Here is a 16593-nt window from a genome sequence, read left to right on the forward strand (position 1 = left end):
TTCTAGGATCAGCTTTGGAGCCCTAGCATCCCATTCTTTGAAAGGTTTGTAAAAAATCTGTTATTGCTCTCAGGAACAATCTGTGGTATATTGGACAATGGGGGAAAACTGTAACATCAGATGGTCTGATTACCACCTGAAGTTACTTTAAATGTGTCTGCAAGGATCATAACAAATAACACTAATTAATAGTGTATATTTATTAATTGAAAGACAATGATACTCTTCAGGAGTTCATAATATCTGTTGTTAAAATATTTGGGGATGAATATAGTATCTTGAACTCAGAAGCTGAAGTTAGGTGAAATATATAGAGAGAGAGTTTGTAAATCTCTTTTTCAGCGAGTGTACTTCAGAGTACAAAGGGAGTCTTTTCTAAGTCCTGATTTCCTTGTGTATCATTCTGAGCAGAACATTAACGACAAGAGAGGCAAGCATTTATGATGGAAAAAGAGAGCTCGCCAATAAATTGTGCTGGGAAAACCGGACAGCTACATGTAAAAGAACGAAACGAACCCATTTTCATATACCCTATACAAAATAAACTGAAAATGAAGTGAAGACTTAAATGTAAGACCTGAAACCATAAAACTCCTAGAAGAAAACATAGTATGCTCTAAGACTTATGTCTTACTAATATTTTTTTGTATCCATCTCCTCAGGCAAGGGCTACAAAAGCAAAAATAAACAAATAGGACTACATCAAACTAAAAAGCTTTGCACAGTGAAGGAAACTATCAAAATGAAAAAGCAGCCTACTGAGTGGGAGAAGATATCTGTAAGTAATGTGTGCAATAGGGGTTAATATCTAAAATATATAAAGAACTCATACAACTCAATATCAAAAAAGAAACAATCCAATTTAAAAAGTGGGCAGAGGGGCTTCCCTGGTGGCACAGTGGTTAAGAGTCCTCCTGCCAGTGCAGGGGATGCAGGTTCGAGCCCTGGTCCGGGAAGATCCCACATGCTGTGGAGCAACTAAGCCCGTGCGCCACAACTACTGAGCCTGCGTGCCACAACTACTGAAGAAGCCTGCGTGCCTAGAGCCCATGCTCCACAACAAGAGGAGCCACCGCAATGAGAAGCCCGCGCACCGCAACAAAGAGTAGCCCCCGCTCGCCGTAACCAAAGAAAGCCCACGCGCAGCAACAAAGACCCAATGCAGCCAAAATAAACTAATTAATTAATTAAAAAGAAAAAAAGCGGGCAGAGGATCTGGATAGACATTTTTCCAAAGAAGACATACAGATGGCCAACAGACACAGGAAAAAATACTCAATATCAGTAATCATCAGGGAAATGCAAATCAAAACCACAGATATCACTTCACACTGGCCAGAATGGCTATCATCAAAAACACAAGAAACAAGGTGTTGGCGAGGATGCAGAGAAAAAGAAACCCTCACACCACTGTTGGTGAGTAAATTGGTACAACCACTATAGAAAACAGTGTAGAGGTTCCTCAAAAAATTAAAAATGGGAAGGAATTTTCAAGAAGGAATCTGGAGTGAGCTGATCTTTCTCCACCTTTGCTAAGTTCCTGGCTTTTACCCATTAGGGCTGAAGTACAATGAAAAATTAAAGCTAAGGGCAATGGTTTTTAAGTAATATTAGGGCAAATCACTGCTTTTCAGTGGACCTTAGGACAGGACAATAGCCCTTGTTTTAAATTAAATAAGTAGTGATGGGGAAAAAGGAAGTGAAAATTATTAGTGGTTTTTAATTAATTTTAATTGCTTACATTTTGAAGAGTAGTTTAGTATCCAGAATCTCTTTTCTCTTGCTGGTGTTGAGGCACAGCCAAATTTCTTCTATTATATTACAAATATTAACAGTATTTACATCATTACTATGATTATTACAATCCCTGGGATTCTCTTCTGCTCTTTAAAATGAAAACTTTTTTTCCATTTTTTTAAATTGAAGTATGGTTGATTTACAATGTTGTGTTAGTTGCAGGTGTACAACAAGGTGATTCAGTTATGTACATATTATTTTTCATTATAGGTTATTACAAGATATTGAATATAGTTCCCTGTGCTATACAGTAGGACCTTGTTGTTTATCCATTTTGTATATAGTTTGTATCTGCTAATCCCAAACTCCTAATTTATCCCTCTTCTTCCCATTTCCCCTATGGTAACTGTAAGTTTGTTTTCAATGTCAGTGAGTCTGTTTCTGTTGCATAAATAAGTTCATTTGTATCATGTTTTAGATTCCACATGTAGGTGATACCACATGACATTGGCCTTTCTGTCTTACTTCACTTAGTATGATAATCTCTAGGTCCGTCCATGTTGCTGCAAATGGCATAAAATGAAAACTTTAAATGAACAATTTTCCAGTCTGTTTTTCTCAAGGGATACCTGAAAATATTAAGCATTTTAATGCAAAATACTTGGTTCATGGGAAACAAAAGGGAGTAACTGTCAAAAGTTATAGCGCCCTACCCCTACCATGGTCCAGCAAAACTTGCCTATGTAGAACTAACAGCCATATCTGAGTTCCAGGATATTTGAAATTTAAAATATTTCAGCTTCATTAGTAATATTAAAAACATAAACATAAGGTTGATTTTATCAACTTTTTTCCCTTATAATACTTAGGTAAGTAGCTTTAAATGAAAGACTCAACAATTCCTCCTTGATAGCTGACCATAGCAATAAAATGGCATGGAGCTATTTTAGAAATCACCATCGATTTGTGAATAATTTCAACCTGGTTTACTGCACTTCTAGAATCAGGCCACAGCTCAGACTTTCAAGTGACATTTCCTTTCTGCTTGTAGGCTGCAAGTTGTCAGTTTTAACATTAGTCTCCCAAATGGTACATTTATTGACCATCAAAGACCCAAGATATTCAAAGTCCCAATTGATAGTTCATAGTTTTCCAACACTTGTTGGAAGTTAGACCAGTCCTTTTTAAAAAAAAAAAAAAACCACGACAGATTAGTAGCCGCATATCCCTGTTTAAGAAATCTACCGTTTTGATCAATCCTTGACATGACAAATGTCAACATTACAAAGAGGTTATGTCCCCCCATGATATATATCATTTTTTGAACTAATAAAATTTTTCCAGTGCTTTAATACAATTATATACAAACCATAGTCATAAAAACAAGTATCATAAAAATATCAAAGTCTAAATCATAGGATAGAACGAAGATATACTGACCCTTCTGTTACCCTGTGCCATTTTTATCTTTTTTGCATGAAGATACAATATCCTTCAAAGCAAGTGCAAGGATTTTGGATGACTCTCCATGTGCTTGTTTAGAAAATCCTTTATATTTGCCATCCATTATTTTTGAAAGCCAAGAGCATATACCCTGAAGCACTTCTTTCACAAAGGTATGGAGGAGAAGGAAAGAATTATTCAGAATAAATAAGTAATTGCTATTGAGAGCTGCTGATAGGCCCACCATGAGCTATGAGCATGTTAAATGTATTACCACATTGATGCTAATAATGGTTCAAGATCATTAAATAGAGACATTTAGTCATTAAAAGCACCATGCAATAAGAAGTCTCCCAGGAATAGCAGGTCTGAACAGTTAAATTTCTAGTCTCTAGAAGTTTTCTTTGCTGTTTAACTGTTGCCAATTTTTAATCCTATTTTTCTTAGAAATAACCCTTCTGACTCCCTTAGGGAGTCTTGTTGCTTATCGTTCAGTTATGTATTTTCCTCTGCTTCTAGAATTCTATTTTTAAAGCCCTATTTGGTTATAGCCAGTGAACAAGTTCTTCTTTATTTATCTGAAATCCAAATTTAACTAAATGTCTCTATTTTATCTGGTTGCCCTAGTTTAGAAAAAAGCTGCAGGAAGGGTAAGGTAGACTGAGTTGGTAGACTGATTTCATTAATGCCTCCACTTCTTTGTCAGTGACCTTTATCATGTGATTTTGGTGTTTCTCTAATAAGGGCGGAGTACATTTCTCCCCATGTGTGACTCTTTGGCCAATAGAATGAAGTGGGAATGACGGAGCTGCCGTGCAGAGCCCAGTCCTCAGGAGCTTGTCTATATCTGTCTCCTCCCTTGTGTCTCGTACATCACCATGAAAACATGCTGGAGGATGACAGTGGTGGAGCCAGGCTGAAGCCTCCAGGTTGTCCCAGATGAGGCCAGCCTAGATCACCCGACACCCACCTGAACCGAGACACAGCAGCAGTCCCACATAAGATCAGGGGGTAGCCTAACCAAAGTCCATGTATAGTCAGGTGCTAGAGAAATTATGTGGTGGTTTGGCACACAGAATTATTGTGGCAATAATAACTTGCACACTGGTTTTTAAAATAATCTTATCCGTGTCTAAGGACTTTGGGCATCATTCTATAAATAATGACTCGCTAGGGCCATGGAGATTAAAAATGGAGGGAACTACTCCTTAGAAAGGTTTGGGGATATTTCTGATGAAATAATAAGGACCCCCACCTAGACTTTGTTTATTTTGTTTTTATTGAAACTAGAAGAAGAAAAAATACACCCATTTCTTCCACCCCCTGCCTCTTATAATCACCAATCTATTCTCTGTATCTATGAGCCTGTTTTTTTTTTTTTTTTTTTTTTTTTAAAGAATCCATGTATCTAAAGAGAGATCAGGCAGTATTTGTCTTTCTCTATGTGACAGATTTCACTCAGCATAATGTTCTCAAGGTCCATTCGTGTTGTGGCAAATGGCATGATATCATTTTTTATGGCTGAGTAATATTCCATTTTATATATACATGTGGCAGGATTTCTTTATCCATTCATCTATCAATAGATACTTAGCTTGTTTCCACATCTTGGCTGTTGTACATAATGCTGAAATGAACATGGGGGTGCACATATCTTTAGTGTTTTCACTGTCTTCCAATAAATACCCAGACGTGGAATTGCTGGATCATACGGTAGTTCTATTTTTAATATTTTAAGGACCTGCATACCGTTTTCCATAGTGGCTGCACCAATTTACATTCCCACCAACAGTGCACAAGGGTTCCCTTTTTCTCCACATTCTCACCAACACTTGTTATTTCTTGTCTTTTTGACAGTAGTCATTTTAATAGGTGTGAGGTAATATCTTGTGGTTTTGATTTGCATTTCCCTTGTAATTAATGATGTTGAGCATCTTCTGTGCACCTGTTGGCCATCTCTATATCTTCTTTGGAAAAATGTCTATTCAGATCTTCTGCCCATTTTTAATTGATTTTTTTTTCTCTTGCTATTGAGTTGTATGAGTTCTTTATACATTTTGGATGTTATATAGGCTTTGAAAGTGTAAAAACATTCCTGGGTAAAACAGAATTTGGTGACAGATTTGATAATGAGGTAAAGTAAAATAAGGAGTTACAGGCAAAGTAAAGGATTTTGTCTTTGCATGAATGGATGATGATATTGTTATTAACTGAGTTATGAAAAATGGGAATAACAAGTTTAGGGCATAAACTTTGATGAAGGTAATATAGTTTTCAACAGACATTTTGAATCTGAGGTGTATTAAGGGATCTGGTTTTAGATGATGTGTTGGAAGAGTGGGTTAAGATCTTAAGATAGAGAATGAGATGGAGACAAATTTGAAACCTTCGTGTAGATGTAAAAATAAGATACTCCAATGAAGAAAAAAGTGATTGCTGAAGGAACATTGAAGAGTACGTTATTTAAAGAGGCAAGACAGAAGGAGAGAGCTAGAAACAATAGTGAAGTAAAAAAAGAGGTTGAGATGGCAAATAAGTCTATGAAAAGATGCTCCAAAGCATATGTCATCAGGGAACTGCAAATTAAAACGATGAGATACAACTACACACATATTAGAATGGGCAAAATCCAGAATAGTAACACCACCAAGTGCCGATGAGAATGCTTTTGATTGTTATGCTTTCTTGATTAGTTGATTGTTTTACTATTATGAAAAGTCTCCCTAACTCTGGTAAGACTTATTACTTTGAAGTCTGCATTTGCTGATATTGATATCAATGTACAAGCCTTGTAAGCAGAAAATTTACGTGATATATATTTTTCTATATTATTTCATCCTATATCTATTTTTATAGTGTGCATTGTTATTCACATCATATAGTTGTTTCTTGCTTTTTCTGGTATGAAACCCCCTGCCTCTTATTGGATTGTTTTTGCTATTTATATTTAATGTAATTTTTATGATATTTGGTTTGTCAACCACCTGTATACTTATTTTCCATTTATCACTTCCTTTTTCTTTTTGTTCCTCTTGTTATTCTTTTTTCACTTTTCCTTGGCTTAATTGACTGTTTTTAGCATTCCATTCCTTTCATCTTTATGCTTTTTAGTCACATCTACTATTTTACTATTAACTTTCAGTGCTTTCACTAGTTTGACAATATTCAATTTTAATTTATCAGATTTCTTAATTTCAAATTTTAATTACTTCACACTTTACTCAGTGTGGTCCTTTTCTTTCAACAGCCAAATTCTCTCTAGTTTGATTTACTTGTTTGTACCTTCAGATGATGACTTTTCTTGTATTTCTGGACTGTGTAACTGTTATCGGCAGGAAGTTTTTTTGATATAAATTACTCCACTATTATCAGAAATGGAAGTCCTCATTTAGTGTTATACACATTATAACATGGATTAGAATCTTAAGACTACCTAACAAAACAGCATTATCAAATATCTCTAGCATGTTATTAGAACTACTCCACAGATTTGATGTGAAATTAAACGTGTGTATTTATATGATGTTATGTTAGATCTGGAATTCCCATGCTTTGATTCATGAATGAATGAATCTTTGATCACTCAGAATGTTTATTCAAATTATGTTAGTAGCCTCGCCTCTTTCTCTGCTAGGTTGCTTGTTCAAAACAATAAACTTCAGGTATATGTTTCATGCAACTCAGAAGCATGTCTTCATGTTTATTTAGTGGAAAAGATTACAAAGGAGGGCATCTTCTCTTTCCTGAAGAAATTTGCCATGTAGCTGAGAACATCAAATATATTAAGCCAGTTTCAGATTTTTTTAACCCAAATAAAATGTACAAGGAGGGTGCAAATTTATTTGTCATAAGGTTTAGTAAAGGGTACAATTTCTATTTTAAACATATATTCTATCTTTTTTTTACTCTAAATCAAAGTAGTTTTTAAGCTAGGACTTATGAAGACCACTCACTAGTTAGAATTTCTATAAAGTAATTTAGGATCCATGCAAAAGACATATTGAAAGATCCTTTTTAAATTGAAATGAGGACTTCAACTCTTTCAAATGCATTCATAGAAAATTCTCAAGACCACTGAATTGGAAGTTCATATTTTGGCATATTCTGCTGTTTCTGTGCTCCATGGGTATACGTGCATTTGTTTATATGTGTGTATTTGTGTGTGGAAAGAATGTGGTATAACCTATAACCTCTATGGTTTTTTCTGTTAATTTTCTGCTACAATTATCTTGATTAAAAAAAAAAACAACATAAGAAAAGTACTCAGTACATTTACTATGCATTTACCTTTTGCACTGTATCTAGATATTTAAACATTATTACATGGTGATTATCAGACAGCTAAAGCATTTGCATGGACAAATGAATTTTAAAATATTCTATCCAAAATTGAAATATACTTGGTGGATAGAGCCATAATCTATAAAACGCAGTTTTCTGCTCTAAATAATGGACTGTTTGGGTACTTCTGAACTATTCTTTGTACAACATTTGCCATTATTCTTCAGGTTGATGTGAATTTCTTCTACATGATTATCTGATCTGTTTATAATACTGCACCATCAAAATGCAAGCACAGTTGCAGAATACAATTTGCCTCATGCATTGAACTCCATTCCTCTTTTACACATTTTGTAGCATGAATATCAAACTTACTTCAAATTAATTCAGCTCTTCACTGACTGGAGTGTGAAAATCTCATATAAAAGGTGAAAGAGCACAAGACAGAGCAAAAGAACGATGGGTCATGTGAACCACTATATATTTTCCAGTTGCTAAGGGGACAGGCAGCCTTGTAAAACTAGCGATGGCCCTTGAAATGGTCTCTTTTCATCCCTCTGTGTATTTTATGCTTATTTTAGAGGCTAAAAAGAGCTGGATTTACTTGCTTGTAGAATACAATTTATATTTTAGTCTCCTGTGTTCAATTTTACATTTTCCAAAGTGTACTAAATTTAATAAATCTAAGTTAACAGTTCTCCAATGAATACAGGCAACACAACATCCTATTTCTGAGCTGTTAAGAGGTTACGGCACAGACTCTAGAATCATGACACTGGGGCTGTATAAACATATTATTCAAAATGTCTTTCTGTTGCTGGCAAATGATGTGCAATTAAAAATTAAATCATTTGATATTTTTTGAGGTTTAAGTATAAAGCTCAAAAAAATACAAAGCACATTTAGAAATTGAAGGTCAAAGACTAAGGATACCTGCAAAAGTACTCAAAGAAATACATTACTACATTTTGAGATAGCTCTATTTTATGAACCCCTGGATTACATCCTGTTTTTCTGCACAAAAATAATAGGTACTCTACTTGAAACAGTATGTACTTTATGCGGAACAGAAGTCTTTAAAAGGGACCCATAACCATAGCTTCAAAACAAACTTGAAAAACAAAAATAGAGGAGTTTCTTTTGTATTAATGTAGAGAAGTGCCTACAAAAAACAAATATTCATGTAAGATCTTTTCAGTGTGGTGTGAAAGTTTATGCCTAAAGGTATCAAAATTCCATAATAAAAAAAGTTAATTTCATGAATGCCATTAGATAAATCTCTTTCCTAGGAATAAAAAATGGAAAGATATCTTTAGGGACTTTTTAACAACTATTGTTTACATGATACCCTTTATACTCATGTGACCCAATTCAGTAAAAAGGGGTGTGTTTGCTTTATTTTTTCTGAATTATAATTATCTTAGTAACTTGCAAAGGGGTGATAATCTTCCATCCTGTAAAATATTCCATTGCTTGCTACTCAAGACTTGACTCTTGGTCTCCAATTTGAGTATATAAGTATACATGGGCAATGTGTGCACATAAACAAGTACATACATACACATATACATACATACATTAGGAGATGAATATTTGGCATCTAGCTTCTTTTCTTTCACTAGTAATTCAGGCAGTGTTTAAAACCTTAAAAAAAAAAAAAAAAACTTTCTAAGTCCCAGTAGTTTGCATAGTATAAGTAAAATAATGCATTGTATATTTCAGTATCTGCAGGGTGGAAAAATAAAACTAATTCTCAATATTTAATATTTGAAATAACTTCTTAAGTTTCCTTTTATTTCTTTGTTCAGGTGATATTTTCTATTTTTAATTCTTTTTCTTAAAGGTAATTTCCTGTAGTTTAGAAATGTTTGTTTTCCTTGAAGACAATATTCCAAGCTCACATACTCTCAAAGGCTTCGGAGCAGTAAATACTTTTCTTTATCCCCACATTTCAACTTAGTTAGCTAATTAATCCATATTTACTTTCCATATACAATAAAATGAATGAATGAGTATCAAGAAGTTTAAAAGAATAATACCTTTGCTATCATCTCTAGCCTTGGCAGGGCAATAGGAAGAACAGAAATAGACATTGTTCAACCTACATTCTCAGAAGAAAAGGAATGTTTTAATTTTTATACAATTCACAAAGCCTTACAGTGTCCTTGACTGTAAAATGCAATGTAATATCACACAAAGTAACTTTTATTTCTCTGTGGGTATTGCCTCTAAAGCAAGGCAAAATTCTTTGAGAAGCAAAAGGAAAGCTTTGAACAGCACTTTTTCAAGTAAAAAGTAACTCCATCACTAATATTTCCCATCGAACGTATCTCCAAAGAGAGTAGAAGATCAGGGCAGTTAAATGCGCTGTTGTATTTTAATAGAAACTTATTTCTCCTGGGTGGATCTCAGCTCTTCCTGTGAAGCTTCCCAGCAGTTCTTAGGCTCTACTCTTTGTCTTCTGCTTTGGTTCTGAAATAGATGAACTCAGACAGCTTTAGATTATCACCATCCCTAAATACTTTATTAATAAAATTATCACACAATGGTTTACCTCTTTCAAGAAGATGTATATATTTGGAATACCAGGGTCAATAAAATCCCTAAGAGAAATCATTTCTTTTAGAAGTCTGATTGTTTGAGTTTTTATAGATTTGAGAAGAAAGAGTTGTCACTCAACAGATCGGCTCTTTTAAGATTTCACAGAACCCGTGAACACAGATTTTTAAAACCTTTAGCCATACAAACCCAAATATTTAAGCACAAAAGGCATTAAATAAACATCTCAGCAATTTAAAATGTAATATTAAAACTGGAGTAGTCAGACAGTGATGAGTAGTAATTTAGGCTTTCACACTGCGGCTGTCTTTTGATAACTCAAAATAATCCTTAAAGACATGTCAGTGGACACACGCAAAATAATATATTCTCTTTGGGGCTTCGTTTCGGTGGTCGGTGTAGAGAGTTTTTGGACAGTACCATCCTAGGATCTTGATCTCTTCCTTGCTGATAGAAATAAATAAAGGAGGCAAGAATGCAGTTTTTACTTGTATAATTGGCCAAATAAGTAATGTATTAATAATTGCTTTATTATTGTCTGGAGCTGAAATTTCCTCCAAATTTTCAAAGATGTTTCTATCAATACTTTTCTAGACATACTTTTAAAAATATGTAAGAATGCTTGGGCCAATGGAAAGAGCCTTTTCATTTGTAAATGGCTTTAGAGTTAAATGATGTAAGTCACTCAAGGTGTTCACCATGATCTACCCCACAAGGACTGTCCCAAATGACCACCAGAAATAATCATGTTGTTAAATAAGCCATGAAGAGAGGTTACTTCCATTGGTTCACCCATTTGACTTCATTTTTTCAAAGCAACTCAGGAAAAATAAGATTTCAGTTTGGTAAGATTTCTGTTTATTTAGCAAATGAAGTGCCAGCTACTGTTCTAAGTACTTTATAAGTATTAACATATTTAACTTCTTTTAGCATCCATATAAGGCAGATTCTATTGTCATGCTCACTGCATAGATGAAAACCTTGAGCCATAGCGAGGCACATCTCTTGCCCAGATTCACTCAGATAATTGGCTGCCGACCCTGGAGCTGGTTCTAGTGGCTGTGCCAAGGGGTGCCATGCTGTCTCTCCTAAGGACTGCTTCTGAAAACTCCATCTCAAGGGGGGGGTGTGTGTACAACTGATAACTCTAGTAAATCAGGAATTAGAAGGTCAATGATACTCATCTTTTTTACAAAACTATATTGAGTGTGGTGGGATTTGGGAAGGTAGGGAAAGTTTTATTTGATTTCTGGTCATAATCAGTAAGTTCAAGGGTGCTGAGCCCTCACTGCTGCCAAAGTTCCTATTCCATTTCTCTAATCCTTCCACGTTTCCTTATCCCTAGAAATCGACTTCTTGCCTTTCCTCTCCTCAATCATCAAGATGTCTCTCCCCCTCCTCGTTTTCTGCTGATGACTTTGCTCTCTGGTTCTGCAAGAACAGCAACAATTAGACGAGAACTTCTACATGTTTCCACTAGACATCTATCAAGCTACCTCTGTTGGTAGCAATATGCCCTGTCTTCTTCCTTGTCTAAGGCCCAACCTTTACGCACTAGACCCGTTTGCCTCTCACCTCAGAGAGAGATACCACTTGAATTATCTCCCTTGCATCAGATTACAAAAATATTTCACTGTTGTCCCATCTTTGAAAAACTCTCCCTTGACCCTGCATTCTCTTCCAACTGCTTCCTCATTTTTGCATCACTGTCTGCAATATAACTACTATTAAGCCCCACAGCCAAAGACCACCAGTAATAGACCTTTAGTTCTCCAAAGTTGGGTTTAATTACTCATTGCAAAGGAGAACAAACAATGCAGAGTTGTTGAGCCTCTCAGTAAGAGGATGTTAGAAGAGACATATTATTGGAGCTTGTGTGGGAAAAGTTCAAGAAAGCAGGGCTTTCTATGAATTAGATGCTATCAGGAAGTGAGGATAATTCTGTGAGTGACTATCTTAATTTTATCTAAGGCATAAGGAATAAAGGGAAGATAAAGCCATTGGGTACATTATGCCTATTGATAACATAATCAAGGGTTAAGAGATAATTTAAGCTTCAGAGAAAGATATTTAAACTTATTAATAGTATTAATTTCATATAAAATTATAATTACGTCTTCTCTTTTGCCAGCCATTAAAGCAGATAAAGTATGGGACCTCCCCCCACCCCATATTATTGTATTTAGTTAGAGTGTACTTTGTCAAATGTACCCTCTGATTATATATAATAATTTAAATTTCTTACTTATTTAATATACAAAATGTTTCACTCACATACTTTGGCTCTATCAATTAGGAGAGTTTTTGACAGCAAATAATTGAACACCTACTTAGCAATGGCTTAAACCATTAGGACGTTTATTACTTGTTTAAGTATAATGAATGATAAATAGACCACGTAAAAATCACATCATGTTTGTTATAGCAGCCATAGTTTCACAGTTAGTATTTTATAAAGAAAATTTATAATCTTAAATTAATACATAGATTTCCACTAAGTGAATCTATATCAGTCCAATCAGATACTCTCTCATTCACATCATAGGAAAAAAAAAATAACATTTGTTACCAACTTTACAGACGCTTATTTGAAAAACTAATGGGTTTATAGGAAAATTAACGATTGCCAACTCATATTCTGTTGGTGAATATAAATATAATGCATCTCTTAGAATTTTGTAACAAAAAATACATAGTCATATGGAAAAGAAAGTGATTAGCAGCAGTTGGGCGATCACCATATAAACTTATTTCCAAGCCTGCGCTGTATGTATTAGCATTGCCATGTGCAAGTCTCTTGTTATGTTTCATTTAATTATCTATTTTAATTTTCTTGGGTACTAGATGATGCTATCTCTATTTAATATTCTATTTCTATTGTAATCAAAGATTCTGTTTGTCATTCACAAAATGTATAAAAGGGATTTCACTTTGTGGTCTGGCAGAGGCTAAGTTGGCCTTCAGGTTGTAGTTTCATAAAAGTACTTGAAAAAATGGCTTTCTAACTGTGAAAGTAGATGCATTGCATTTATATGTCTTTATGTTCCTTTAATCTGGAACATTCTCTAGCTTTTTAAAAATTTCTTGATCTTGACATTTTTGAAAAATATAGATTCATTGTTTTAGACAATATTTCTCAATTTGGGTTTATACCACGTGTCTTCTTTTTTTATTTTATTTTATTTTATTTATTTTTTATTTTTTAAAAGATTTATTTATTAATTGATTGATTGCTATGTTGGGTCTTCGTTTCTGTGCTAGGGCTTTCTGTAGTTGCGTCAAGCGGGGGCCACTCTTCATCGCGGTGCGCAGGCCTCTCACTATTGTGGCCTCTTTTTGCAGAGCACAGGCTCCAGACGCGCAGGCTCAGTAGTTGTGGCTCACGGGCTTAGTTGCTCCGCGACATGTGGGATCTTCCCAGACCAGGACGCGAACCCGTGTCCCCTGCATTAGCAGGCAGATTCTCAACCACTGCGCCACCAGGGAAGCCCACCATGTGTCTTCTTGATTAGAAACAGATTATGCATAGGCTAGGAATAACACAGAAGTGATGTTATATCCTTCTCAATGCACCATGTCAAGAGGCATTTGATAAGAGTTTGTTCTGATGTAATGTTAGTGGCCAGATCATTAGCTGATTAAGGCAGTGTCTCCCAGATTTCTCCACTATAAAGCTATTACTTTCCCTTTGTAATTAATAAATATCTTGTGGGAAGAAACCTTGAGTGTATGTAAATATTTATCATCAGACATTACACACTAGTTTTAATATCTATTGATAACTTCCCAGCTTCATTATCCCTTCATTATTTATTGGTTGTCCTTCTATTGCAAGGAAATACTTTTCTTTATCCCTAATTTAATTCCACAATAATTTACACCAGCATGGACTCATGGATTTTATTTTATTCAGTAGCTTATAATCCATATTATTAGCAGTTATTTTGATATTCAAATTCCAAAAGACAATTTAAAATGCTTAAAAATCACTGATAATTGTAAAACCTTCCTTACCCAATGTAGAGACCAGTTGGGTCCATGGAAAGTTTTAGCATTCACATATAAAGAATTATATTCGCTGGTCTCCATGGTGGAGAATCTGATAGGGGTGCCTGTTTGTACTCATGACATTTGAGAATATGATGTCCTGAAATGCAAAGGCTCCCACATCCAGAAATTCTGATTCTAATTGTACATCATAAGGTCTGCAGGAATAAACTTTCTTAACAAGAATGTCATTACTTAGTAACAATTTCTTACTACAAATTAGGTAATGCAGGAATCACATTCAGAGAAAACTGTCTAGTAGACATGTAATAATAATGTCTCTCTAACTCACTGTTATCTGACCACCTATCCCATGGTAGACGCTAAATAAGCACCTCTAAAACTAATGAATAAATGATTAGATTTAAAGAAGCTGAATTGAAGAGGGGGAGGAATTTTAACATGAATTATGGCTAATTTCAATAATTTTAACCAATACTCTACTTTTAACATTTTCTGAACCACTTCTTAACGGTGCTACAATAGATCCAGGAAATGTAAACGTCTTTTCCTATTTGCGTGTGTATTCATAGTCTTCAAGAGGATTTCAATTACAAACATACGTATTAAGGCAATTATTGTAACAAAAATATCTCTTGCCTATTACTGGTAGTGGCATTTGTTTTTAAGTCAGTATGTTCAGTTTGGATAATCATTTTTAAGTCATTCTAGCCGCTATCTGTAACACTTTAGTCCTCTACACCTAAGCTTTCCAACTGCCCAAATTATCTATCAGGAATTCCTGTGCAGTCCTGTTTGTGTGTACACCAAAGTGATGTTACAAAGGTCAGATAATATGTAAAACTTAACAAAGGTCTCCCTGCATAAATGTGACTATAACCCCATTTCACATGTTTTCTCACCCAGACACATTAGAGCTAAAGGATGTTTTTAAGGATTTTCCCCCTCTGATCACATATTAACCTGGAAGAAAATCAATAAGCTTTAATTAACAATAATCACCTATCAATGTGATGACCAATACATATATATCTACCAGGTAAAATGGTAGTATCATAATATTGAGCTTCAAAGAATGAGTGATAGTAAGTGTGAAGAATAAGTGGCCTTAGCCTAGTTGAAGCTCCTGCTCCATCACTTGATGCTTTTGGACCGCTGGGCAATTCACAGAAACTCTTTGGGTTTCACCTTCCTAATAGTGATAATAATACATAGCCTCAGAAAACAGCTAGCTATTAGCCTAAGCATCAAACTAAGGAACGGGAATATGAAGCTCTTCTAGGCTTATACAAAGGAGACTTTTTTTGGTTCCTTCCACATGATCATAGGCCTATGTGTATTCTACTGCCCCATCAGGAACTAGAAGACTATGTCTTATTCATTTATTATTTTCTCTGGTGAGGGAAACAAATGCAAAGATTAAGGGATATATGTCTGTCATCAAACCCTGGCCTTGTTGTTTACAAGACCAAGTCCTAGGACTTCCCTGGCGGTCCAATAGTTAAGATTTCACCTTCCAGTGCAGGGGGTATGGGTTTGATCCCTGGTCGGGGAGCTAAGACCCCATATGCCTCAGGGCCAAAAAACCAAAACATAAAAAAAGAAGCAACATTGTAACAAATTCAATAAAGATTAAAAAACAAACAAACAAACAAACAAGTCCTAGTAACACCATACTCACCTCTGGCCCTCTTTTGATAAAAGAAAAAATATAATAACCTGGCAATTTTTTACCTTGAACTAGCACTGAGAGAATCCCCTTTACTCTCAAACTGTGAAATGACAAAGCACGGCTCAGCTTTCTTCATGGAATTTATCAAGGAAGATGTCTACACCCTAAAAGTGGTACAGGTCAGAATTAGTGACTCAGCGACTGACATATCACCTGAGAGCTAAAGAATGACTCAACCCTTGACTGGCTGCAATTGCTGGCTGTAGAACACATGGATGAAAGGATCTGGGGGGAAAGGGGATGGGGAGAGAGTACTTGGAAGAGAAATAACCACTGTCTTGATTTATGCCACTTGTATCCTTATTATATTGCATCTTTCTGTCCAATCTAAATAAACCCCTTTTCTATCAGAGGAAAACTGTAGGGCTTCACTTGGCTCTTCAGTAACCACAGATGGAATCATCCACACACACTAGAGAAAAAAGATAAATTAAGAACAGAGCCTGTATTTAATTATCTGACTTTAATTCAAATTGCTTAGGTGTCCCGCTCACTTTTCATAGATGTGCCACAAGTTTTGATGGATGTACACAATTTATTTTCAGTAGATTTGAGGCTTCCTACATTTATAGCAATATTTGTTAAATGGATCACTGACTGAATAAATCAAACTGTATAGTATAGAGTAGGTGCAGCTTGTTGTAACATAGGAGGCCTTCAGCAAAGTTAAACCCTAATTCAAAGATGAGAGTCAAGGCAGTTAAACATTCTAATGGAATTCTGAGTAACAGAGGTCACAGTGGGTAAAGACCTCCAAATGTTACCTTTGTCCCTTACGCTTTTGTAGATTACTAAAAATCTCTCTACCGCAGCCTAGATAATTTCTTCCAACA

Source organism: Eubalaena glacialis, chromosome 15 (genome assembly GCF_028564815.1).
Source record: "Eubalaena glacialis isolate mEubGla1 chromosome 15, mEubGla1.1.hap2.+ XY, whole genome shotgun sequence".
In the NCBI taxonomy this organism is placed as follows: domain Eukaryota; kingdom Metazoa; phylum Chordata; class Mammalia; order Artiodactyla; family Balaenidae; genus Eubalaena; species Eubalaena glacialis.